Genomic DNA, 27,368 nt, shown 5'->3' on the forward strand with positions numbered 1-27,368 from the left:
GGAGGACTATAGTCATAACTATAAAATGGCGACAGGTGAAGAAGAACCATTGAAAAACTGGAGGGGGGGGGGAGTGAGAAGAGTGAAAAAAGGGGGGTTAGGGTAAAAAGAGAGGCCGCGTGTCTTTAGAAAGGGAGAGGCGTAAGTAGCAATGCAGGAAAATAGGCGGCGGTGAGGAGTCCCTTTGGGTTAACTGGCTAACTGGCTAAAGCACTCGGCCGGAAATCGAGGGATCCGGGTTCGAATCCCGGTCAAGGCGAATGATTTTTTCTCTGTGGAATTTTCGCACAATTGTGCATTGCGGGTGACTCCCGTAAAGTTATCACCGTGGCTAGTCCCGGTATACTTAAATCCCTTTGGGTTAGTTGAGAAGGAGTGACAGTTAGCGGGGGTGCAAGGGAGGATATTGCCAGCAAAAGGAAATGGTCAAACACAATATGCAGAGAGGGTGGTCGGGCGAGAAAATGTATTCATTAATTGATAAATCAGTACTAAGTGACTAGAACTAAATAAAACATAACACGTAAAAGGAATACTCACATAGAAAAAATAGTCTGTGGAGCTTTCGAAGCCATTGGTCTCTTATTCAACGTCTATAGATGAACATCCCTGAACTAAACTTCTTCTATAGGCATTGAGAAAGAGGTCATTGGCTTCGAAAGCTCCGGATACCATTTTTCTTGGGTGAGTTTTTCTTTTTCGTGTTATATTTTATTTAGTTCTGATGACTTGCTGTTATCTTATTATTATATGATAAACGCATCATTTTCGACGATAATGTTCATTCATCTAATCATTCATGTATATTTTTTAAACATGCGAAATACCGGCTTTGAAATGAGAATATGCCTAGAAATATCATTCATGGGGAGCTCAGTGACACTTGAAAGATGAGTTGAGTTTAAAATATTTTGGCACATTGTATTGGAAAGTGTCTTTATTTTCCTCCTGAGCTAAGTGATGTGTCAACAGTAATCGATCAATCCCACGTGTGCTGTTTAATCTTGCTTTTTCGTCATAAGGTTTTATTTATTTAGCTTCATTGAATATGAATAATTATCCTTCGAAGATACTTTATCAATTTCTTCCCTGAGAGAATCTTCAGAGAGTCACTCCGCCTACTATTTCGAATAGGGTGGTTTCCTATTATTATTCTATTGCCGAAATCAAAAGATTATTACTCCTGGAGTACGTATTTCACGCTATTAGATTTTTAAATGACCATATCTATTTTTCGAAATTAAGCGAAAAGTGAAAAATTTCAAGCGCGCGGAAACGCGGCGGCTAAGTAGGATTGATGGGAAAAGTCCGTGTGACGTAAGCCTGCTTCCAGCTGTCGGCGTGTGAGGTGACCTTGGGGCGAGGCTTGAGCGCTGATACGACGCAGGCTGCTAGAAGGTAGCTGAGTACCCTGCTAGCAGTGAGCGCTTGGCTTAAATAAGGATTAATAATACCTTATCAAACGAAGAAATCTTTCCGAACTTAGGTATATTTAATGTGTGATTGTTAAGAGATGTTTCCCTGAGCTCTGTGCCTCACGCATGCATTGGTAATCTCATACGATGTAAAACTCCTATCTACTCGTATAGAAACTAGATCCCTGTGACGTCACGTGGAGTGGAATCGCATGGGCGCCAATCTGGCCTTTTTCAAATGCGGTTAAAATTGACCACTGCCATTCGTCTAAACTGGGATTTCTAAAACCAAATAATTTGTATATTATGAATACACTAATGGTGGGTAAGGAATTGCAATCAATGCATTTCGTTTTCTTTGATGAAGGAAACTCCCCTATTGACGCGTAAACTTTCTACGTCACGTGATACAAATGATAGGTTCACCCTAGAGAGTGCTGGCCACCCTCCTCGTACTAATCCTTACGCTAAGGGTTTCTCACCCTCCGCCACCCCTTCGCAGTCTCCACCCTCCCTCCCCTGTCTACGCCCATGCGAAAAACTTTTAATCCCCTTTCACGATCTCAGCGTGGAGATGGCATCCGTATTTTCCTTTCAGGAATAATCACCCTAAGACTTTTGAACCCGAAGCGGAATGAAAATCGAACTCACTGAAGTTTTTCCAACTTCCATCCACGGAAGAAGGGAGCAGGAATTAGTCCAAGGCTTTCAAATCGATTACGCTAATGAGCGTCTCGCAAAATCTTTGGATTCGTTTCGCTTCCATCCAATTGTTCGCCCTCGTTTTTGTCTACCTGATTCCTATTCGCCCAAAAAGGACCGCTCCGCTGAGAGAACTGGTTTCGAAGTTAGAAGATGCACCCTTTCAAAACCATCCACTTCACTCTTGTAGCGACGAGGTAATCGGGCCAATGCGAAATCTAATGAATCAGTTCACCAATTAGTGCGACATCTGCGCTGGTGGGAGATTAAATTTCGTGCCACGGTCTATAGATTGGAGTGCCATGCACTAAAGATGCCTTTGGGATGTAGGCTTTGCCATAAGACGCGGTACAATGTAATCTAGATCTAAATACTACTCTACAAGCCGTCTCAACATGCGTGTGGGGGTTGGTTGTTAGGGCAACATCCGTAAACATATATAAAAGGTACTACTCTATCGGAACTATGCCTAGCATTTTTTAAAGTTCATTTATTTTTCGGGGAAAACGAATTCCCATACCTACCCGTTGGGCAAAATATCTATCAAAATTTGTCGTTTTTTAGGCATGCAAATATATGGAGATGTAATATTATGTTCTCCGTGTCGCTACTGAAGGTAATTGTCAATTGCTCAAGCAACATAAGCCCAGCATGCAGGCTCCGAGTATCCCAGCCAAATTCGTTTAACATCTGCATAACGCTTTCTGTCTGGCCGAAGTGGTTTTTGACGAATCACGCAGTTTTCATTTGTATTTCATTAAGCTTACGAAATTAAGTCTTTCTGCGCCGAATCCAATGTGCTTGCTGCATATTCAAGGTGTAGTCGGACTAGTGTAGGAGCACTTCTCTCACTTTTTCTTTCAAAAATCCTCATCTATTTCTCTGGATTGTCTTTAAATAATGATAATGAGGAAGTTTGTATAGGTACTGCTATACTAAGCTTTCGAATTTTGCTGGGAAAATTAAGACTATTCTACAAGAAAAGGCTAAAATCGACGGCGACTTGAAGCTCCTCGGTCTCTGAATGAAAATAAATGACATAAAGTCGTCCTTGGAGTTTTTATTTTATTTCATTAAGAAGATTTAAGTATTTTTTCACCACTGGAGGCTTCTCATTAAGTAATATTTCAAGAAGTAAATGGCGCGGTATCTCGGATTTGTAAGTAAAATTCTCGAAGTTTTCTCAGTTTTTTTTGGATCTTATAGATTTTCCCCTATTTTAGAGAAATTTTAGATTACTGTACAACATACTCATCCATGATATATTTACCATAATTTTCATTGTCTCTGAAAAGGCAATGCAAAAAGAAAAGGACACAAAAGACACTGAAATATTGGTGGCGTGATTGGGGAGGTAAGGAATAGGTTGTGTAAAATGAAGGAATGGACTTACCCGCCGGCGGCAAGACTGTTGGGCCACATGGGAGGAGCACACCTGATTGGCCAAGAACCGTCCAATAGGAGAGAAGGGCCACATGGAAGAGAATGGGGAAAAAATGAGGATCAGATGGTATCTCATTAAATTATGTACTATCCCATCGATCGATCGAGCCATTCATCGATTCCATTCACTCATTCACCGAGCCATAAGGCGCCATTACACACTGCAATTGTCAGCAGAGACAAATCCCGAAAATAAATTGATTGTAAGCGCTACTTATTTGTGTAAACAGGAAATATTTACTTAGTTATATTGTATAATAAGTATGATTTTTGTAATTATTATAATAAATGTATATTAAACGGAAAACTTAATAAAATACAAAATTGTGAATTTTTACGCAGTGGCGCCTTCAGAATAGTGTAAATCACTATACATTGTTACCTTTTCATCATGCTCATGGTAACAGTCCTCTAAAAGTACGATATTTTATTTTGGGTCTCATTCTTTCAACCAGCACATATTTCATTTCTCAAAATCTCTAATAAAACGAATTGTTTTTAACCAAAGAATGCGTACTTCATGAAGCCCTCATTTCACACACCATAAAAATTCCGACATTACTTGTACCTTGTATATGTGACCATCATATATTGCAGCTTCACAGCCAGAATAATTCCATTCATCCACATTTCTCCACATCATCATGTCATCACTTGAAGGAAAAATAACATTCCTGTCCATTCCCGCTAGGTGCAATTCTATCAGTAAGACCCAAATTATCGCTCTAGTAAAATATACACGATGCTTTTTCTCCAGTAATAACATTTCTAACATAAATGACTAAGCCATTATGGACAATAAAATATAATTGCTCTTATTGTTATTATTATTATTAATATATTTCCGGGGCAGTAGCGGTAAAAGGTGCTGGCACATCGAACAAGCATCGTATTTGCCAGGAAATGAGCACGTATATATTTTAACCGCAAGAGACATTTTGATTTTGGAATGAACTATAATTTTTACTGTTGGAATACTAATCAATATGTCTGTTAGCATATGTTTACAATGAAAAAAAAACAAAAGAACTGCCCGGGAAAGGACAAATTGCCTAAGACATAAAATATTTAATGCGACGCATTTGAGTTTCTTTCACGTCTGCGAAAATTATTCTCTGCAAGAAAGAAATGGAAATCGTAAAAATCTGCAATGTAACTGCAATAGAGAGTAACAAATAAACTTTTTAGACCGATAGCAATAGCAATTCGTGTTAATGCACAACTTCTCTTGCTTAAAGAAAGTATCCAGCAGGTATACTTTTTAAGTTCACTTTATTTTCGTCTTTTCCATACTAGAGGCTCTGCAGGTTATTTTTTCCTTATCTCAACCAAAAACCCAGAGGAGACCACGTAGCAAATCTTATTGAATTTAATTTCTTTTTCAGGATATTCAGCATATTCTTCCACTTTGTTATCAGCTACTATTGGTGTCTTTGTTGGTTTCGAATTTTCCATGCCATATCTCTTCAATACCAACTGTGCATAGTTTTTCTGTGATATCCTAATTCCTTCTTCTGTTTTTCTTATGTTCATCCCAATGTATGATTTTGGTTCAGAATCAATTGTTACTTCATAAATTTTCCTTAGTTCAACTTTATTATTTAATATCAAATATGTACCAACTGAGTATAATGTCACTGATATTTTAACCAAACCGTAGCTTTCTATTAGTTTTGAAAAATATGCAAGAGAATTGTTATTTTATGACTATGAGAATTGTATAAATTAAAATATAAAAAAACTGTCCCAGGTTTACGAGGGAGTGTTGGAAGATGTTATTAAACTAGACAGTTTTCATGTGTTACTGTGGTTGGCATGTGAATGGAGACATGTTTTGTTTTAAGTAAATAAAAATGTAAGATCCATTGTAATCCTGTTTAACTGAATGAAATAAGATGTTTTTATTCTCTCTCAAATAATATAACCATAAATAACTAAGAATTCAACAATTATAAGAATGCCAACACGATTTAAATAAAATTTCCTTGCGAGAAAAGCAAACATGACAAAGTCAGGTGCAAATGCACCCGGTGAAGCGAGAGACAATCTTATCTTCAATTAAATTCACACCAGCACACACTTCACAAGAAGAATGACTATAATGTTCATATTTTCATAAAATAACGATGCAGAATTTTATTTTGATAAGTTCAACTTCAAGTATTCGTGAAATTGTGAGAATCTTCCACAGAGAAAAAAAATCATTCGCCATGACCGGGATTCGAACCCGGTTCCACCGATTTCCGGTGGAGTACATTAGCCAGTTAAGCTATCGAGACCTCTGTTCGAATTCGAATCCCAGTCAAGCCGAATGATTTTTTCTCTGTGGAACATTCACACAATTTGTACATTGCGGGAGACTCCGTAAAGTTATCACCGTGGATAGTCCTGGCATACTTAAATTATTAGTGAAATGATTCAAAAACTTAAATCTTTCCCACCAATAAGCCAATTTTTCACGAAATTAAAGCTAAACTCGAAGTTATTTAGCGTCGCATTGGTATCTTCTATAAAGAGAGAGAGAGAGAGAAATCGATTCGCAATTGTTTAACAGGTAACAATGGAAGTCATTTAATGGCGATCGCCCGCTCAATTGTTCCTTCGGCGAGAAGGGCCGATCGCAGCGCGCCTACGGCTCGAGTGGCGTGAAAGCGAAACTGCTCACAGTTCGAGAAGGACAACGGGACACTCCAAAACAGCAGCTCCGATTCTCGCGGTAATCTTCTTAACCGTTTTTTATCCTGGATTGCAGCAAATTTGGACGTTAATCTGACTCTGCGGCCGACGAAACCAATTACTGTGCAACCTGTAGCATGCGAGCTTATAGACGGACTTAATGGGAGGGACTCTGTGTAAACTCCGTTCACCTTGAAATCGCGACTGAAGGTGTATCGATATCACGGTTATCGATTCCCTATCAACAGTCGACAGTTCGATGGCCCTTTCCGATGCCTTCTTAACCTTACGAGCCGTGCTGCTGAATTAGGCAACGCCGCATTAGCGGAAAAGGTAGACCTATGCGTCCTACGGCGGTAAGATTCCCTTCCTGCTGAAAATACACCACGATCACTTCGCTAGAGAGCCATAATCACAGACACAAACACTTAAATCCTATGAAATAACAAAAAATATGTTGACCTGCATTCCTTTCGTGTAATTAGCGGGGTTTGGAAAGCTAATGCCAATTTAAAGAGCACATGAAAAGCACTTTCTAAAATAATGAAAAATAAGTTTTAGGCACGAGGGTCCTAAGAATCCTCATCCTAAGTCCTTAGAATCTCCAAGAAATTACTCTCCTAGTATAAAAAATTAATATTGCCTAGAAAGTAGCATTCGTGACTAGTCAGCTGTTAAAGTTTCAGCTGTATCCATCTCATGGCTTCATTGTTGTTGCCGATTGTAGTGAACAACTCTCATTTGTTTTTAAAAGTGGGTAAAATTGAGTTTCGTGCGGTGATATAAAGCTTGATTTTGAAAGGGTTGACGCCGAAAGATATCAAAGCTAACTTGAATGAAACTTATGGAAGATCTGCTCCTGTGTTTGTAACTATTTAAAATAGAGTAAATGAGTGAAAACGTGGCCGTACATCCAAAAAATTGAACATTGCGTATAAGGAGGAAGTCATCGTCCGAATCAATACCTTTTTTGAGGTGATCCCAAAATCCTACTTTTTGAACGGCTTAAAATGCTTGGAAAAATGCATAAAAATTTCATATGGCTAAAAGAAGACTATAATAATGAAAAATATAGAACAATTGACCCAATATAATTCGTTTTTACAACTTTTTCTAAAGACTTATGGAACGACCCTCGTAATTATATGTGAAAAGCAAAAGACAGTGACACTATCAGCCCGGAGGTAACAATTTCAACTTTGCCAAGATCCGAAAATTTTTTAGTAGCGCAGTCGGCAGCTATTGATGTCGCTCGGATCTGGGCGGAGTCCGGCGCGTGATACCGGATACCGGCGCTATAGATGACGCTCGCTCTCGAAGTGTTAAGAAACACAAAACATGCACTTATTGTTAAAATAAACTTTTATTTCATGATAATGTGACAGAATTTCACGATTTCTTTGGTTTCACAGATAAACAGTCTTCAAATGTGAGATCGCAAATCGGTTCCGCTGCCAGCACACACATAAGCTCCAGCGTATTTCAATAATATAGGTAAAGCTAAAAACGATATACTAGCATATACCATAAAAATAGATTGGGAAATGGGCAAATATAATCATCAAACACTGGAAGTCGCCACCGTTCTTATATTCATCACGTACAACTTACAATCACGGAGTTCGTTATGATGAAAACTATAATTTATTTATGATTAAAAGCCTAAAATTAGCCCACGCAAGTGGCACGGGTGACTTGTCTCACTGTCATTCGTCGATACGGTTGATATACTAGAAAAACAAACTTCACTCACAGTTTTGATCTTGATGGCTTGTGAATGTTATACCTACGGAGAACAACGGTGGTGAACACGCCACTGGCAATTTTTTACATTACTGTCAGACATTTATCGATAGCGTAGTAGCACTTTTTACAATTCAGTCACGATGGAACACTGATAATTACAACTATTGGCCGATATTTTTCAACCTTGTTAAACTTTGTGCATTACAACCACTGGCACTATGATTATCAGCAGTAGATTAACAGGAGTTGTCACGTTGAAAATAACACTATTTTGGCACAAAAAATGTTCGTAGAAATCCTGGTCAAGGGGAATAATTTTTTCTATTTGGATTTTTCACACAGTTTGCGAAGAAATCTCCAAGCAGCTAGCAAAAGTTATATACACTGGTATTCACCACACAATACAAGCACAGGCAGTCCTAAACGACGAATTTTCCGGTACCTACGAAGAAATGGATGAAGTCTATATATGAAGGTTGTACATAAAAGCATAGCGGGCATTGTAAAACATCAAAATTGTTCTAATTACATGAATGAATGAGGTTTCGTCGATAACATCAACTTACAATCAACTTATCCACCTCCAACGACCTTGGCTCAGACTGCTACAACGATGATATTTAGGTATTATTAAATGTTTGGTTTCACTGCTCCAGTTTTATTTTGTATGCGCTTACTCAGATATTAATATCTAAATAATACAAAATAGGAGGTTTTCCGACCGCAAATTGAAAATAACCAACACGTCTCTCAAACAAAGCTCTCATTACTGCTGGCAACTGATATAAACAATCACAACAATACACGCAACGTGATCTGGAAATGAGTTTCGGGCTATCTCCTCTGTTGCCAAATACCTAGCTATAGGGCTCAGTACCTTAAGAAGGCATTGCAATTTCTCATCTTACAACCAATAAACTATGCCAAAAAGACTTGCATGGCAACAATATCATACCGAAATATCGGTATACCAATTTTACATATTAATATCTAGGGCACTTTTAAAAGTGAAAATTTCAATCAGCTCATGGAAAAAAGGGCTTCTCAAGCTTTACATAATAGCGGTAACAATACTTAGTTATGGCATCATTTCGAATACAGTTATAAAGTTGCTGTTTTGACGTGTTTCCCGATAAAAAGTGTTTATTTATTACTTTCATGGCTTATCTAATTCATGAAAGAAATTTATCTTCTAAAAGAAATAATGGTGAAAACAACAAGAAAATTTTATGATGACGTTAATAAAAAGGATTATTCATTTATCTATTTTTGGAAATTTTCTATTGGGACCTACTAAGACACAGTTTCCGTTTTATTAGCATTCATGGAATATACGATGGTGTGTGTATCTAAATCCTCTAATCTCAAATGAACGCATTTATGTTGAATTTTTATAGAGTGGTTGAAATATTCCCTAAAAATAGACTTTGGTGTATGAAACTTGATTTTAAAATGCTAAATTAGCTGCGTTTGTGGTTATTAGGTCGTGGTCCATATTAGGGTGCCTAAAATCACCATTTCCAAAGTTAAACCATTTTTTTGCATGTTCAAGAGGCGTTAAACATTTCGAAGACCAGAAGTAGACATGCTATATATAATTTTGAGTCAAAAATAATTGTTAAGCGCTAAATTTGCAGTAATTAAGCCATTTTAGGTCGTCTGCAACTGCGCCTGTGTAAAAGCATCAATTTAATATGTCCCCGGTGGGTCAAAATTAATGTTAATCCGAGAAAATTGCCGAATTTTTAGTGGGGATGTATTTTTTTACCAAATCACCATTCAATTATTTTGGCCTATTTCAGAGCATCTGCATCTGTGTCGAAATAATTATCTAGTCACTATACCCGAACTAAAGTAAGGACCCATATTAGATGGTCAGTAACTGCATCAAAATAAGCATCTATATACCCTTCCCCGAGTAAAAACATTTTCCATGTGCTTAGGAGGCGTAATGGCATTTCTAAAACCATCAGTACACGCATGACATATATGATGATGAGTCAAAATTGAATTATAAACGCTAAATTTGGTAAAAATTCAGTTGCTGGGTCAAGGACCATATTAGGCCATCTGCAACACCGTCTGTAATAGCATATTTTGTCGTCTATATACTAAACTACTTCCCGAGTGAACACGCTCTTTCTATACTCAAGAGACGTAAAAGCATTTCGAGAATCAGTAGTTCACATGCATTGCGGTGAGTTCTTCAAAATTAGTCCTCGACCACAAAATGATGTCCTCTCATCAACTGCTTGATGATGCTGCTGGTAGAATTTAATAAGGATACCAGGGAGTACCCCATATTTGGCCAGGGCAAACCGACGAAAATAGAACGCCAGTCCTCTTATCCGAGAAGGTTGCTAGGGGTCGGGAAGAGAATATTTTCACGGTGGCTTCTCATGGTTTTAATGGAGGGATACCGCCCGCGAAGATAGCAAACACCCATCATGTGCCAGTACTACATCATATGCAAACACGCTGACGTAACGCGCAGAAGCTGAATTGCTGCGTGGCGCAGAAGGGGGTACCATTATTGCATGCCACCCTCGCCAGACTCAACAGTGTTCACGGGACCATGCGTAAAAAAGCGCCACGATATTACGGCGATGTTCAGCCTCAAAAGAGGGTCATGGAAAAGATTGGTCTCCTAAATGAAAAAAATCAATGTGTTCGAATAAAATGAAGACACACGTGCGTATACCAGCATTGGATGAAAAATATTACTTTCGGGAAGTCTTCTCGCTATTTTCACCGTTTTAAATCGTTGCACATCACCAACTTTTCAACGGACGACTCATATACATACATAGCTTACAGATATATCCGTACATTAAATGTGTGGTAACCGTTTTGCATTCGGGATGTAAATATTTAATTCAGAATTAATTTCATGATGATATACAAATAAGGGATTGTACGTCCTTAGCACTGGTCGGGATACATTTCCCGGTTACAGTAATTATTTGCGATCCAGGGTGGATAGATTCAATTGGTGAACTCATAATGATACGAGGAAAGACGACAAATACGCTAAGGTATCTACAGGGTGCAGAAAATTTGTGTCATGAAATTTTAACTCAAGATTGATTCCAAGAGGAAACAAAATTAGTAATGATGTTTAGGCCGAAAATGCACCATTTTTTAACTATAGAATTTTTTAGCAAAGTATTCCAACTGGCCACGAGGTTGCCCTGTTGCCGGCTGCCTAGGATGAATCGCGATCTCCGGCGGACAAAGTATTCGAATTCATGAGTCTTCCAGAACATCCGGCAACAGGGCTAACTCGCGGCCAATCGGAGCGCTTGGCTCAGAGTTTCCGTATATTACATATAGTGCGTTTTCGACGTAAACATCAATAATTTTGCTTCAAAGTCGCATGAGTTATCCAGGGCTAGAAATTAGTGACACTATATTTCTCCACCTCGCACATTAACCTGTGAAATATCTTGCTCTCCCAATTAAGAAGTGACTTCATTTCAAATTTAACAATTACAATTATAAAATAAACTAATCAGTTTCAACAAAACTGTTAATAAACAATGTAATAAATATTCATAAAAGGTTTTTATGAAGTTCATTCATACATTCATTATCGATTTTGTTATCCATTAGTTATTATGCTATTCTTTCCTCAACATTTCGTCCAATATCTTTGTTTATACGTGCAACAGGGTAAACTCGCAGCCAATCGAAGCGCTTAGCTAAAAGTTTCTGTAGTGTAAAAATTGTACGTTTTCGACTTAAACATCATTGATAACTTTGGTTTCCAATGGCATTAACTATGCAGGAGTAAAATTTTGTGACTCAATATTTCTCCATTTCATGTTGAGGAGAGAAAGTCATTGGAGAAATGATTTCTAAAAATGCCCCTCGAGTCACCTTGCTACGAAATCATTAAGTTCTTCTTTTTAATGTTAATTATGAATCGCTTTCACCAAGTTACACCTCAAACAATCAATGTTACTAAGACGCAAAAGGTTGTTGCCTAGTGAGTGGGGTGGGGGTTCGTAATTGTAAACGCAGCGCGGTTCGCTTTCTCGTTATAACAGCAACGGTATTTCCCTCCCACCGCCCAACTTCCCAACTTGTCCACTGTGCGGCGCACCTGTTCCTCAGCCGGAAACAATATCCCATCGTCCACGGGGGTCCGCGAAGAGGAAGAAGAGCTTAATCGAAACTGCAGAAGGAGAGCACAGCCCACGCGCTCTCCGGGGGGATTACAGAGAGAGAGCAGGATGGAAGCGGGGGCGTGCAATCATTTCTTTCGTCGACAGTTGCGCCTCCGCCGGATGTCCAGTGCTGCCATCTGCCGGGGGAGGGCGAGGGAAACATTTGAGGAACACATCCCGAACACAGCCCTGCTAAGCGTCTCCCAAACTTTCACTACGCTGGCGATGGAATCGAATGATTACTGTGCATTAGGAGATTCTCAAGTCCTAGAATTCTAGAATTTGCGGCAACAATTCTAGGAGTTCTAGAAATGTTGCCGCTCCGCACGAAGTAAAATCAGATTTAAAAATCGCCACTCGCGGCGCTATCAGTCATCTATATCCACTTTTCTCGAGTAAATACACGGCAGTAATATCTAACTGAGCCAACGAATCACATAAATTACACATTTAACGGATGCGAGACGATTTTAGACAAAAAAAGACTATTTCCACTACGGCTAATGGCGAAAGTCATGCTGAACGAGATAAAGCTGCCTATAGTGGCGCCGCTGAATAATATGCGCGCTAAACGGTAGCATATATAACTCTTAACCGCCATGATCTTGGTCCACACGGCTGCAGTAGGTGTCATCAAATTCAGTTTTAAAATATTTTTCGGTATTTGCGCCGGATGATAATTAGTATTGGCGTCAAAGTATCTGAGATCGCTGGGAGAGTGCTTCCTGAATGGTGAAAGTCGTATTTCAAAACTTTGGAATAATTAAAAAGTCATCTTCGAATGAGAAATCTGAAATAATTTTACATTCAATTCACCCGGAAAATATTAACGTCAGTTTTTATAAAATTCAGGTGATCGCTTGGAAAGTCGCACAGTCATTTTCCCTCCTTTTCAATCGAGTTATGCGACGAGAGCTCAAACAATCGCCAAAAAATGACATTTGACAGTCATGATGCGATCATTTTCAAGGTGACATCGGCGATAATCATTCCCGCATGGTTCTCAATCCTGATTATTGACATAAGAAACGCCTTAGAGTCAATCGTAAGCCAGATATTGCTGAAAGCGATTTAAAAGAGTGCCTCTAAAGGAATGATAATTATAAACAGTGTCTGGACCGTCTAAACGGTGAAATGAGGGGTGGTGACAACTGGTTTACTTTAACTTGAGAACAGGTTCAAATGGGCTGATCTCCAGCACAGCCGTGAGCAAAAATGTCCTAGTGCTTAAGGAGTGGGGGTAAGAGGTACGATATGTGGATAGGTTGTCGGGAAGTGAAAATATTGAAAAGAAAGAGGACGTTTTTTAAGGCAGTTTTACACGGTACACGGAATTGCGCAATCTGACGTACGTGCGAGGGCGCAATCAAAATTGCGTCCTGTAAAGCGGTGAATTGCTAGAACGCATGCGAGAATGAGTGGATGCGAGACGGCAAAATAGCCCCTGTTCTAATTTCGTTCATGCATTCGAGCAATTCCACGCCATTTTAGAAATAAATGCAACTCTAACCTGCGCAATTCCGTGCTCCATGTAAAACGGCCTTTAGTCTCGGGAGAGGAGAGAGGGGGGGAGAAAGGTTCCAGGGTAATGGCACCACGAGTGTCTTAACTCTCGTCTTGAACGTCTTGCGGTCTCACAAATTATTTTAACAATCACATTATCACATTATTTTAACAATCATTGGTCACAATCTTGATTATTTAGGTCAGTATAGCAGTTAAATGTGTATGCGATATAAATAGGGCTGCGAAACCATAAAAAAAATCGCAGTATTCGACAAACAACTGTCATAGTTCGAAAATCTTGATTGACTATTACTATTGCAGTTTCATCTTGTTGTAAGTGGAATACATCCGTATATATTAAACGACAATCGTAGCATTCAACCATCAAAAATCATTGTTCAACAATATTGATTGCTTATGTGTTGGATTTAAATCTTTTTGTAATCTTTCATCAGTCGTTAGAGCTCATTTCCCTTGTGTCATCTGAGAACAGTCTCCGATATTGAACACTGCATCGATGGAGAGATGAATGAAGTCGACCCATTGGACTAAAGTGAACGATTCGGACCCCCCCCTCCCCACAGTGAGCCCCCCTTGCTCCTGTTGAATGAGAGACCCCCCCTTTTGTGTGTGACCTCTTCAGAAAGACCGCGGGAGTGGCTGCAGACGCAAGAGCAGAGGGACAAGTGCTCTTCAACAACCGCTGCGATTATCCTCATTCGGCTTCAGCCACGCGGAATCGAGGGTGATTGGCATGGGGTGACAACTTGTAAGTCCACATGAAGTAAGTCCACAAGTAGTAGTCCAGTATCTCTCTTTCCATGGAATAAACCCTTTGCGCCAACTGCACACATTCGTCAGCGCACAGTGTGAGCTAGCTGGCAAAAAACGCACACTATACTTTATAATCCTACTACTACTTATTAAAATGTTATTATCATTCTATAAGATGATTATTCATAACAACAATAAACGCTTATCGTATATTATTAAAGGAAAATAAATATTTATCGAATTAATAATTAGCCATTACTTCTCTTTTGAATTTTACTTCAACTGAACTAGGTAATTATACTTGAATAACCTATTACAATTTAAAAAATATAAGATATGTTAAAGCCAGTTGAATTAGCTCAAAATAGTAAAGTTATGTTCACTAGGTCATTGAGACTAAATTTCGAAATTTATGATCTGAAGTAAAAACAAAAATACTGGGTAGATTTAGCCAAAAAAAATATCGACATAAATTCTTACAGGAAAACCATATAAACAGGCGGAGAAGTTTAAGATCTAAGAATTAAGTTAAAAATTAACTTTGAGTTGAAAGAGAAAATCCACGGACTGCGGTAGTTCATTAGCCATAACGTAAAAAATTAATTAATGCTGGCATTGAGACACTACCGATCTGAACCACGTATTAATGTGATCGCTAGTTATAAAGTAATGGAAATCGTCGACTCCTGGAGGCTTATTTTGTATCTACAATTTCGGGATTAAATCCAGATGACGTAACACATTTATCCAAACACGGGCGTTGCGTTGTTTGGAAGTTCAAAAGTGACCACCTGCGGCGCGCGAGTAGTCGGCTCTCTTAAAATGGCTCAATTCCACGGGAACGGCTCATTTCCATCGTCTAGGTACATCATTTTTATTTCCTCGAGCGATGAATAACCGAGTGAGCGATTCGATTGAAGATCCATCAGCTCTCCGAACGTGGTCACTTTCATTCTGAAGTACAGAATAACTGGCGACAGGGGCTTGAAATCAAATGAATGGATAGTATGAGAAACGAGGGATATCTCCAAAGGATAGGAGAATGGGAAGTGTGAAGCATCAGACGGCAGAAAAAGACCAAGGGAATAGGCCACGTCGTAAGACAAAGCAATTATGCGAGGAATAAATCGAAAAGATAACTCCGGACACGAGAAAGCAGAACATTGGGGAACCGAAGGGAATAGTATCTGGGAGGATCAAGTGAAAACCAATCTATGGATTGCAACGCCATGCAACTAGAATGGCGATTTTGTTCACTTGTGAAGATATTTTATTTATACTTGAAAGAAAATGGGGTGCACATACAACAAGAATTCCGATTTTAAATGCACATAATACAATAAATATGAAACAAAGAAGCTGATTACAAATTTTATAGTAACAAAAACAAAACAACAATGTATGCGGCATGATGAGCTCGAAGTTATTAATACTAGCTGAATGAGACTTTGCAATATTAATACTGAATTTATTTTCGCACGACGCACGCGTTCCGATGCTATATTTCAAAGTGCATTATGAGCAGCCAAGTTCTTCATTAAAATTTCCTAGTGCAGAAGGAGTGGGGGTAAGAGGTACGATGTGGATAGGTTGTCGGGAAGTGGAAATATTGAAAAGAAAGAGGACGTTTTTTAAGGCCGTTTTACACGGTACACGGAATTGCGCAATCTGACGTACGTGCGAAGGTGCAATCAAAATTGCGTCCTGTAAAGCGGTGAATTGCTAGAACACATGCGAGAATGAGTGGATGCGAGACGGCAAAATAGCCCCTGTTCTAATTTCGTTCATGCATTCGAGCAATTTTACGCCATTTTAGAAATAAATGCAACTCTAACCTGCGCAATTCCGTGCTCCATGTAAAACGGCCTTTAGTCTCGGGAGAGGAGAGAAGGGGGGAGAAAGGTTCCATGGTAATGGCACTACGAGCGTCTTAACTCTCGTCTTGAACGTCTTGCGGTCTCCAGTACGGAGTCCTTATTACGGATGATCTTCTTTTAAATAAATTCTCACAAAACACCACAATTTATTGCAATCTCTTATTTCATTAATGTTTGAATATATTTAAAAACATTGCACATTTTAATTGGGCCTGGATGTGTTAGCACAATGGTATACAGCCGTCAAATTAAAGAAAAAATATATTTAGTCAATCCTCAGGGTAAACTTGCGTGATTCAGAGACTATGAGCGAACAGAGATAGCTGACATGACTTATACACGAATTAGGATGGGAGCCGATAGAAACTCGGAGGCTGCGCGGTAGGCTTATATTCACGGAACAATTACGATAGTTATTTTTCAGAACAACACGGATAAAATAATTTTAGAATCTCACCACGATTCAATATTTCACAGAAACGATAATTATGTGAGATATTTTGCCGAAGGAATACAAATAGGAATTCGATTTTTTTGGCACAAATCAGGGTGCAAGTAAATGCTAGTAGTGGGCCAGAGTATTGACATATTTCCGACGCTTATTTACTTTTTTTCATGTAAATGGATGGAGTATTAACAGTCCCCACCACACGCTTATGCAGGAGACTTTCGGATATATAGATGAGGGAGCCGTAATGTGAAATCCACCACACAAGCACCTCTTTCGATTACGACGTCAAGTCTCAATCTTCTTGATCCCTTTCCGTTATCTCTTGAATTAATACTATGGGAGGGATGGACACGTGTTTCCCGAGATATAGTTGCATAAATATTCATTTGAAACAGTGATTCATGTCGACCATGTTTATCTGGCCTCGCATCAATATATCCCGCGGAGCGATGTCTCTTAAAGTTAAGGCGGGGGTCTTGCCCGTCTCATGATGCCTCTTGCCCCCGATCGCCATTGCTATTTGACGTGTACGCCTAGGAGATGGTAAGAGACGCGTAGGATGTGTTGGAAGCAGGGGTTAAAATGTGGCTTATATCACCAAGGTTACCGGATGAACGGGCGTTGATTAGCCAGTCACAGTGAGAGGGCTTCAGGCTCCGTTATATGCTTCAGAGAAGAGTCACGAGAAATATGGGATGAGAATCAATCAGAAGAAGACCAAAGTTAAAAGGTTTAGAAAAGCATCAAGAGCAAGAGATATGAGGCTGAAAGTAAAAGTAGGTGGTCACAAACGTAAGCAAGAAAAGCAATTCAACTATTTGGGCAGCACATTAGTGGAAAATGGTAGCGACATCAGGAAGGGCATTGCGTCAGCAAAGATGGCGTTCATGAGCATGAAGGAGCTAATGAGAGGATATTTATTTATGAGTTTAAAGAAAAGGCTAGTGAAGAGTATGATCTGAAGTGTGGCGCTGAACGGTGCGGAAACGTGGACACTTAGGGATGGGAACGGGGAAAGACTGAAAGCGTTCGAAATGGAGACTAAAGATAAAGATGGGCGGGGAAAGACTTGAGCAGGTATAGCAATTCAACTATTTAGGCAGCTTTTTAGAGAAAAACGGATACAGTAGTAAGGAAAGCAGGAAGAAAAATGCATCAGCAAAGGAGGCGTTCATGAATAGGAAGGAGCTTCTGATAGGATCGTTATGTAGGTATTTAAAGAAAAGGTTAGTGTAGAGTTTGATTTGGAGTGTAGATCTCTACGGTGAGGAAACGTGGACATTGAGGAAAGAAGACGAGAGGAGACTGGAGGCAATCGAGATGTGGGTGTGGCGAAGAATGGAGAAGGTGAAGTGGACGGAGAGGAGGAGGAACGACGAAGTGTTGGACATGGTGGGTGAGGAGAGATATCTTCCAGATGAGATACGAAGGAGACATAAGGTATGGATGGAGCGAGTACTTAGCGGGGAGGGATGCTGAAAAAAGTGTCAAGGTGGTAGAATGTTAGGGAAACGAGGGAGGGGAAGGAAAAGAATGGGATTTTTAGGTAGAAGGAAAGGGAGTAGGTCTTATTGTGCATTGAAGAGGGAAATCATCGTTTGTAGAGCATACGGGCGGTGTGAACGCCAAAATACTCCAAGAAACTTAATTGATCGGTGGAAATACTTCAGTAATGAAATAATACTTCGCTAAGTGATACGCAGAAAATTCCCAAGGCCATACAATAGGCGAAGAAAGTCAAAGAAGTGAATTGGTGGTGAAAGCAAATAATTGTCAAACAATCAAGAGAAGTCGCGATACCAGGGCGTTAAGTCAACTTAAAGTAACTGGGGCGTTCACTCGGACACAAGATCGCAATTCAGTGAAAGAATTCAGTGGTCCATTCAAAGAGAAAGTCAAATTTACTCGAAAAAATATCTTGCTCAAATAGCAAGTGACAATTTGAAAATGGTAAAAACTTGCCGCCCACTTTTCATAAGTTTGTGACGTCATTAATATTTTAGTTAATTTACTCGATCAGGAAAAGCTTTTCACGGAGTGAAGGAATCAATAGTAAGAGTGAAAAAAACATGTAACCAACACACATGATAGAGGAATACAGAGACGCGGTTACACGCATGGACACAATTTCGTGACGTCATCAACTTATATGCGAAATGCCATTTGTCGTCCATATTTTGAGGCAAATTGCTGGTGAGGTTAGGTATCGGATCGAAATACAAAAAAATACGGGTCTCTTTATATTGCAATTGAGAGTGGAATAAAATTTCGATATAACATTATCGAAAAATAAATTGATTGAATTTGGTGAGTTATGGTGAAACATAATTTTATAAATAATAAGTGCAAAACATAAATATTTTAGCATGGCGGCCAACAAACAAACTCAACAACTACATAGAAGGTATACCTATCACATCAATTTTCTCAAATTGTTTTTTAAATTTCAAATCTATTTGTTAAAACATTTCATTGGATAAATTTTCCACTACAAATAAATTTTTCATACTTGAACAATTGAATATTTAGTCTACCCCTTATTTTACTTCATTTAATAATTATTGAAAATGGATTAAATTATAAATTTCCGATACGTCAAAAAATTTGTCCTTTATAAATGACCTAAAACTAGAGCTCATATTTTATATAAAAAAGAGTTCATGAACAAAATAATACAGTATTATGTATTAAAATTTTCATGCTCCTTCCATGGCCACTGTGAAATGACACCTTTTCTGCATGTGGATCTGTCTCCAAAATAAAAAAATTAAAATCAGGATTTTATCATTTACGTCGGACCAGAAAACAGTGGATTTCTGAACGGCGTAAGGCTATGTGATGGCTCGTCGTGTAGTTTGCATATGCAGTATCACATCCTCCCTCTATCTTTTTAAATCCAGCGCCTTCACGCTTTGTCGTGTGAGACAACCCATGCCATACGCCGATGAATACTACGGATGTATACGTTCTTCCTTTTCCTCGCGCCCTCTTGGTTCCAAATCCTCGCAGCCGCCAAACAAATCACTCCCCTCGATTTTCAACCCTCTCCACAATGGAAGGGGGCCAAATCCCCCCTTCCCCTAAAAAGACTCCTTTCCCCCACTCCCCACCCCCCGATTCTTCTGAGGGTAGGCCTGTAAAATTCCTTCCGCCAGGAGGAGCAGACATAATGGGCGACTGTGCTGCCATCTACGATATGCGATTGGATTCGGATTGCAGCTCGGAAGAAGAGGGGGGTTGAGAATATCAGATGGAAGAGCTGAATGGAGTCATGGGAATGGGGTGGGGTGTGGGGGGGGGGGAGGAGAAGGCGTGACGCAACAATTGCACGGACCACCTGCACAGGTTTCTTTTTCATCACCATTGATGGCTAGTGATCGGGTTTCACTTATTCCACTAAATCAAGTGACTATTGCTTCACTGTAGTGAAACGTCAGCATAAAATGCCATTCGCATCATTTTCTGCTGCTGCTCAATTATTTACCCGGTGGTAGATGAATAGCTATCTATTGCTATCTACGATCGTATGACCTTATATGTAGCGAGGTTAAGGCGTGCTTGCTTATCAATTAAATCCTATACTGGAATAAGTTAAATGTGCACCAAATTTGAAACAACTCAAACGTCACAGCCACAGATTAAGTAAATATGCACTGTATCATTGCCTTTCCTGTAACAAGATGGTTTCCTTGAGTATGTCAGCGTAATTTTTAACAGGGGAGAGCTCAGTAAGGTTTAATTGGATATTATATACTCTTAATTAACAGTGATTAGCTATCTGTACATAAAACAGTGAATTTGCACTTGATTCGTGATAACAGGGTATCTGTAATACATTCGATCTTATGAATTCCAGGCACCATCAAAAAAATATACATTGGAAAAATATGTTTTTTTCCGATCAATTTATTAAGTGTAGAACCAAATAGTATTTATGAAAAGCTCCTGAACGACAGAATCTTTCGGGTAGCTGAAAGAGCAAAGCTTTTCTTTGAAGATACTTTGAGAATACCAAGCTTGACCGCTTATTTTCCTTTCTTCCTTCTCTTCTCAGTATCTCAGCCATTATCACCAACTGTCAACAATTCTTGCAACACAATTAACTCATTTAGAACATGACCTAATTCGTATTGAGTTTTTACAGCTTTTAACGCCATCCGTCCTCTCCATCTTTTCTTACCTTGTGTGGTCATGGTGATAGAATCTACCAAAACAATAACATTTTTATTAATATTCTCCACTCTAGTGCAGATAGAATATTACGTAAGCCAGCAACGTATCCATGAAACAAAATTAAGCTTTCTCTCATCCCATTTAAATGCATGATTTGAGGAATTCCTAAAAGAGAAAATAATTCCAATTTCTCCATCTTCCACGTCCGATGCTATGACACGACAAGAGTTTCGCTGGCACTCCTGCCCGAGTCTTCAAGTCGAATATGCCGATCCACGATCTTGGCCCTCTTTTTATAGTCTCGTCACGTAGCAACCGACGCTGCAGTAACTGGAAGATGGAGAAATCGGAACACCGCGGAAACTATCGCAGTCACAGATATTTTAAATGATAGGAAATTGGAGTAAGAGAAAGGAAATAGATTCATTTGCATAGAAGCGAGAAGAATTCCTTGAAATAAGGTGCGAATGTTTCGGCAAAAGAGTGTCTCCGACCGAGGCGGATATTTATCCCCTCTCACGTGAATAGGGATTCCTATTTCCTGAATGGTAAAGTCCTGTATGCGTTCTTTTCATCCTTTTAAACAATAACATTGAGGATCATTAAGAAGATGTGTTGGATACAGAACAGCTCTTAAGTCTCCTATCACCTAATACATATTCATATGCACACATGAATCCAACTTTACCCAGCTGATACCTCGTCGAACACAACGCGTTCGCGGTAACTTTAGGACAGCTCGGGATTCGTTATCGCGGATATAATTTCTAATGATCCGAATGCATGCATGATCCGAAAATAAGATCCTGCATCCGAAATGGAAGATCCGATTCTGGATTTAAATATGAAAGAAAAGCTTGGGGGCTGTATAGTATTTCTGTATGATAACGACCACGACAAGAGCTATTGTATCTTAGAATGAATAGTACAAGGAGTCACTCATTGCTCGAAGCAACAGCAATGAATCGATGAAAATGAACCGTTACCGTGGAAGTGAGACACGTGAGTGATCCTGTAATGGCGTCCTGCAGGTGGTCACTTATTGAACTTCCGAAAAATGCCACCTATTAGCTAAATCTGTGACGCCATCCCAATTTGAGACCCATTTCGGAAATACAGAATAGCTCCTCTTTCGATCTTCCAATCCCCAGTATTCGATAGAGGTGTACCTGCAATAAAGGTAGTCAATATAAAGATATTTTCTAGACCGCCAATAGATATCTGCGCAGGCCAACGGCGTAGCGAGATAAATCTAGAGTGGTTAATCATTTATTAATCTACAATCGGCGATACTATTTTACACAAAATTCACTAACTCATTGCTAACTTTGTGGTATTCCATTATAAGTTTTCCTGGATTTGACACCATTACTTGTACCACTTCTTTTTTGCATAGCGCGACTCGGGTTTCGATGAATTACCATCATCTTCAGGCGCAAATTATGATCTGTTTATCTTATTATAATTTTTTTTAATAAAATTTTATTTTTTTAATTATTGAAAGCCAGGACAGTACTCTTATAAATGAATATTTTTACCCATCCTTTTCCCCTATTCTGGCGTCCGTTTTAAAATTCATCAGGTAACTAGGTAAGTATAATAAAATAAACAGATCATAATTTGCTCCTGAAGATGATGATAATTCATCGAAACCCGGGTAGCGCCATGTAAAAAAGAAGTGGTTTAAGTAACAGTGTAAAATCCAAGAAAACGTTTTGACATACTTTGTTCGCGATTATTACTAGTCTTGAATCAGTCACTATTCATTCCCTTAGACGTGAAGTTTACGAAGGGGCACTCCTATTTGCGTTCTTTACGTTCTTGAGCTCTAACCCCAAGGATTAATGCGAGGAATTGTTTGTTTTAAACACTAGTCTTGAATCAGCACCACTATATAATTATTTCCCTGACCTGCTCTACCCCCTGTGGACCTTTCGTAGCGTAGCGTTCAATAGAGTAGCCTCTTATCGCTCCAAGTATCACACTGATTAGGTTGATCGAGTGCAGCGGCAGATGGCAGCGTCTTCGCATGCGCCATTATGTCAATTAAGAGGCCACCGGTAGCCACACTCCCACGCCTCCGCAACAATTCAAGATTCGTGAAAAACTGCTAAGAGCAAACAGAAAGTGTGGCACCGCTTTAAGATTAATTATGCTGGAAAGTGCTATGGAATCGGTTGCTACGAGCTGCAATTACGTGTCTTGGGTAATTGAGAATGGATATATTTCAGAGCGACACGGAGAACACCTTATTAGAACGCCACTATATTTCCAGGTCCAAAAGACACGATAAATTGTGATTAGAGATGCGTTGCTGAACGTATGAGAATTCGTCTAGATCAACCAAAGACGACCATTAATGCTTAGGGGGGTTAATAATAAAAAATTTCCAACGCGCACTTTATTTTTGCAAGTTTAAAATATCCATAAGCGGATTTAAGGGAGGGGAACGTGCCCCCCAGGCTCTTAAAAAATAGACAATATTTTTTTATACGTTTACCATTACGTTCGTTTTGTTTTGTGCATTACGGAGCCTTAATAATTCATTTCACGTAAATAAATTTTAAATTAGAATGAAGAGAATATTTCGTACAGTAGTTTATTGTTTTATATCTCAAATATGTGAAGACCGTTTGCCTGTCAGACACTTGTGCCCCCCACCCCCCCAGAAACAAATCCTGGATTGGCCATGCTATTATCCTTCGCCACATTCCTATGGAGGGGGATTGCTGGTTCAAATGTGGAATTGAATAAAATATTTTTATTATGCTCTAGGTAAAACCTATGAGAGCAAAAAATAGCGAGTTAGTCTTAATGAAAGGCATTTTGACAAAAATAAGGCATCATGGAGATTATTGCTAGGCTAACAAATAGTAGATATTTATACAAAAAATGTAAAATATTCAATACTAATATCACAATAATATAAGTTTTAACTTAGACAGTAATGAACACACACATACATATACACATTTATGTACAGAGTTTTGATAACATCACAACTTTAAGATGATAACTCTAATGAGTTGAGGAGACTGAATTAAGCCCCAGACTTCAAATAGGAGTACAGCCTTCTTTTAAACGACTGAAGTGATTGTGACGTCTTTACATTTGGCGGAAGAGAGTTCCGGAGTCGTAGACGCAGTTGGATGAAAAGATTTGAAATATATATTGGTGCGGGATTGAGGAATTTGAAGGTCAGAAACACGGCGGGGTGGATGATCATAACAAGCTGAGTAGTAATTTAGTCGTATCTTCATAATAAAACTTTTACTGAAAAGATTTAGGGTATTGTAAGACCCTCAGATTACTCATACGTCATGCCGCTAATGGTGGCAGTACTCTTAGGGGTTAAGACATCTCTTGTGTATGTGAACACCATGCACGGACTCAAGTGACCTCTATCGGTCGACGATTCAATTAATGGTGGCGGCAAGCGTGGAGGGGGGTGGATGTGTGAGGGGGGTGGGTCTGATCCAGGAGCCTTCGGGGGTTGGTTTAGTTGGTGTGTCGGGGATTAAGTTGCAAAGGGTGCAGGGGAGGGGTGCGGTCTGTGACATTTCACTCTTGCTTCATTGCACAAAAGCTGATGCTCTCTCATCTATATATATTTTCTATATTTTCCGCATTGGTTACCCATAAGCATATAATCTTTTATTAAAATGCAAATTGTTGTACTAAAATGATGTAGAAAAGGCCTAAAGAAATAATCTTCATCTACATAATACCCCTCAAACCGCCTAAAAGGCGTGTGGCAGGGAGTGTTAGGACAACAGCCGTCTACGCATAAAAAATGAAGTTCTCTAACGAAGTTGGGACTAGCGTTTATTAAAGTCCTTTATGGTTCGGGGGAAAAACAAATTCCCATATCTATCCGTTCGGAAAAACATCTCTCTAAATTTATCGCTTCTATCGGACCAGGAAATATAGTGTGGCTCTAATATTATGTTCTCCGTGTCGCTCTTAAAGATATTCATTCTCAATTGTTCAAGCAATCTAAGCCTAGCGCGCAGCCTTCGAGTCTCCAGCGGCTCCCAACTTAAATCTCTTAACATCTGCGTAACGCTGTCTGTACGCCCGTAGCAGTTTTTGATGAAACGAGCAGCCTTCCTTTGTATTTTATTCGGTTCGCGGATCTTGCAGGCCACTAATGAAATGTATCATAATTCTACGGGTCGCATTTCTGCATCATTTACCCCTACAATCTACTCCGCAAGCCGCCTTCATAGGTGTAGGGCGGTGAGTGTCAGGACACCATCCGTTAGAAATAAAAAGGAAATGTTCCAACGAAGTTCAGCTTAGCAATTGTTTAAGTCCTTTATTGTTCGGGGGAAAAACGAATTCCCGTATCTCTCTGTTCTGCAAAATATCTCTTTTTTAATTTATCGTTTCTGTCTTATTCTCAATTGCTCAAGCAATCATAGCCTAATCGCGGGTATAAAACAATATATCCCCATGTTTACATTTATAACCACTGCAGACTTTGTTTTGGAGTGGAGAAGTAGTAGAGAAACACCGTGAAAGACGCGCGTGCATCATGAGTTCACAATAATGCAATGTAATTATTCTCCAAAATTAACTCTTTTAACTTTAACTTCAATAATATTTGAGGTAAAATCTATCAAATATTCGCAAGAACGTTATTTAAAAAGCATAGATGTTTTTTCTCATGATTTCCAGTTTTGTTTTTTGCATGAAAGAATGCAAAATTAATGTATTTTTTAACAGAGCGGTTTCACTATTATGACCACAAAAACTAGCAGAAGTTTGATGAATCTCACGGGCCTAAAAATGTAGCGCGGCGTTTTGCGCTTGGTCACTCCTTGGTATTCGTTCTTAGACACTTCAAATGACTCCTTTGGATGATGATGGCAGCACTGAAGCAAGTGAAGACATCTCCTGTGTGCCCTACCTCAGGCACGAACGCAGGCGACCTCTACCGGCCGACGACTCAATTAAGGAGGGTAGGTTAAGGGAGGGGGTGTATCTGCTCTGATCCAGGAGCCTTCAGGGGTTGGTTTTAGTTGGCGTGTCGGGGATTAGGACGAACGGGGTCCAGGGGAGAGGGGCACAAGAAATAAAAGTGGGGGAAGAGGGGATTTCCGCTTTTATCACCGCTGGGCCACACTCACTGTCAGATGATTTATGAGGGCAGCGGCACAACAATCGAAGCTTTACCCCCACTCTCTCCCTCCCTCCTTCCGAACGTGTTTTATTCTTTTTTTATCGCAGAGGAGGGGGAGGGAGTGCTGTTATATATCTCACGCGAGGAAAAACGGGAGAAAGGTAAGAGTTGCTCTTCGCTCTCTCCGGAGGCAGAGCCATAAATTGTCTCCGTTGCCATGGATCTCACCCACACCACTCCCCTCCCACCACTACTACTCCCCCACCTCCACACAACTTACCAAATGTACCCACGATGTGCACGAATCCTGACACGGCGCGGCGTGTCTCCATCGAATAAGTCACCATCTTCATCAATTGCCAACGATCATATGATTGCTAACGAATAGCTATGAATTCGTAATTTCTCATAAAGCATTTGAGTCACCATTATTTCAGCGTGAAACCGTTTCATTAATTGCTAACAAGCAGTCAAGCAAAAGTTTTCTTTTATGTGATACATAAGTATGAGTTTGTGCCTTATACGTGCCACGTCAAATGTTGTTCCACAGACACGTAGTTCTGTATCATAGCAATGAAAACTTTGTGCTTAACTGCGCAGTAACGCCGACTCCATGGAGCCTGAGGGGGCCCGAGCCCCCTCAAAAATTCGTAATGGGTGTGAGGAAAAAATATGTCAGGCTCGCCGATTTTCCCCGGGGTGTTCGGATATCGAGATTCGAGTTATCAGGGTTCTAGTGTTGATCATATGACTCTTCTCAAATGCTTAAAAAACTTAAAACTCACTACTTATAAAATTTCCCCGGGCAAGATCCCCGGATTGGGTCCCCCCAATATTTTTTGTAAGTCGGCATCATTGTAACTGCGTGTTAGCCCCTTATGATGAGGCTCAACGCTGAAACCATGGTCGCTCAAATAAATTCCGAGCATTTGACGAAGTCATAGCTTTTCATTTACAACGATTGGAAAATTCCCCCGAGACACGACAGACACTGTTGCTTACCCCTAATATTGGCTTGACGCAATTATCCACTCATTTCTCTCATCACCTAATCTCTGCACATTTACGCATTTCTCCTTTTTCACATTCACATCTACCTGCTCCATGTATTCCATTCGCGATATTCCTTTTCCATTCTTGCGATTCACTTGTCCGTCAGGTCTCCATGAGGTCTCAAGACATGGCCAATAGGGTAGTTTCCTTCATCAAAGAAAACGAAAGGCATTGATTGCGATTCGTTACCCCCATTAGTGTATTCATAATATACAAATTATTTGGTTTTAGACTTCCCAGTTTAGACGAATGGCAAGG

At 39.6% G+C, this 27,368-nt stretch overlaps 1 long non-coding RNA gene across 1 annotated transcript in view; it reads right to left on the bottom strand.

The window, feature by feature from the left end:
• The window catches only part of LOC124167003, an 82,724-nt gene that overhangs the window by 21,373 nt on the left and 33,983 nt on the right, over window positions 1-27,368 (bottom strand). Inside the window, exon 2 of the long non-coding RNA XR_006866558.1 lies at window positions 3,511-3,552. This is a non-coding gene — a long non-coding RNA (uncharacterized LOC124167003). The remainder of the gene's footprint in view (window positions 1-3,510; window positions 3,553-27,368) is intronic.

The sequence above is a fragment of the Ischnura elegans genome, chromosome 10 (genome assembly GCF_921293095.1).
Source record: "Ischnura elegans chromosome 10, ioIscEleg1.1, whole genome shotgun sequence".
Classification (NCBI taxonomy): domain Eukaryota; kingdom Metazoa; phylum Arthropoda; class Insecta; order Odonata; family Coenagrionidae; genus Ischnura; species Ischnura elegans.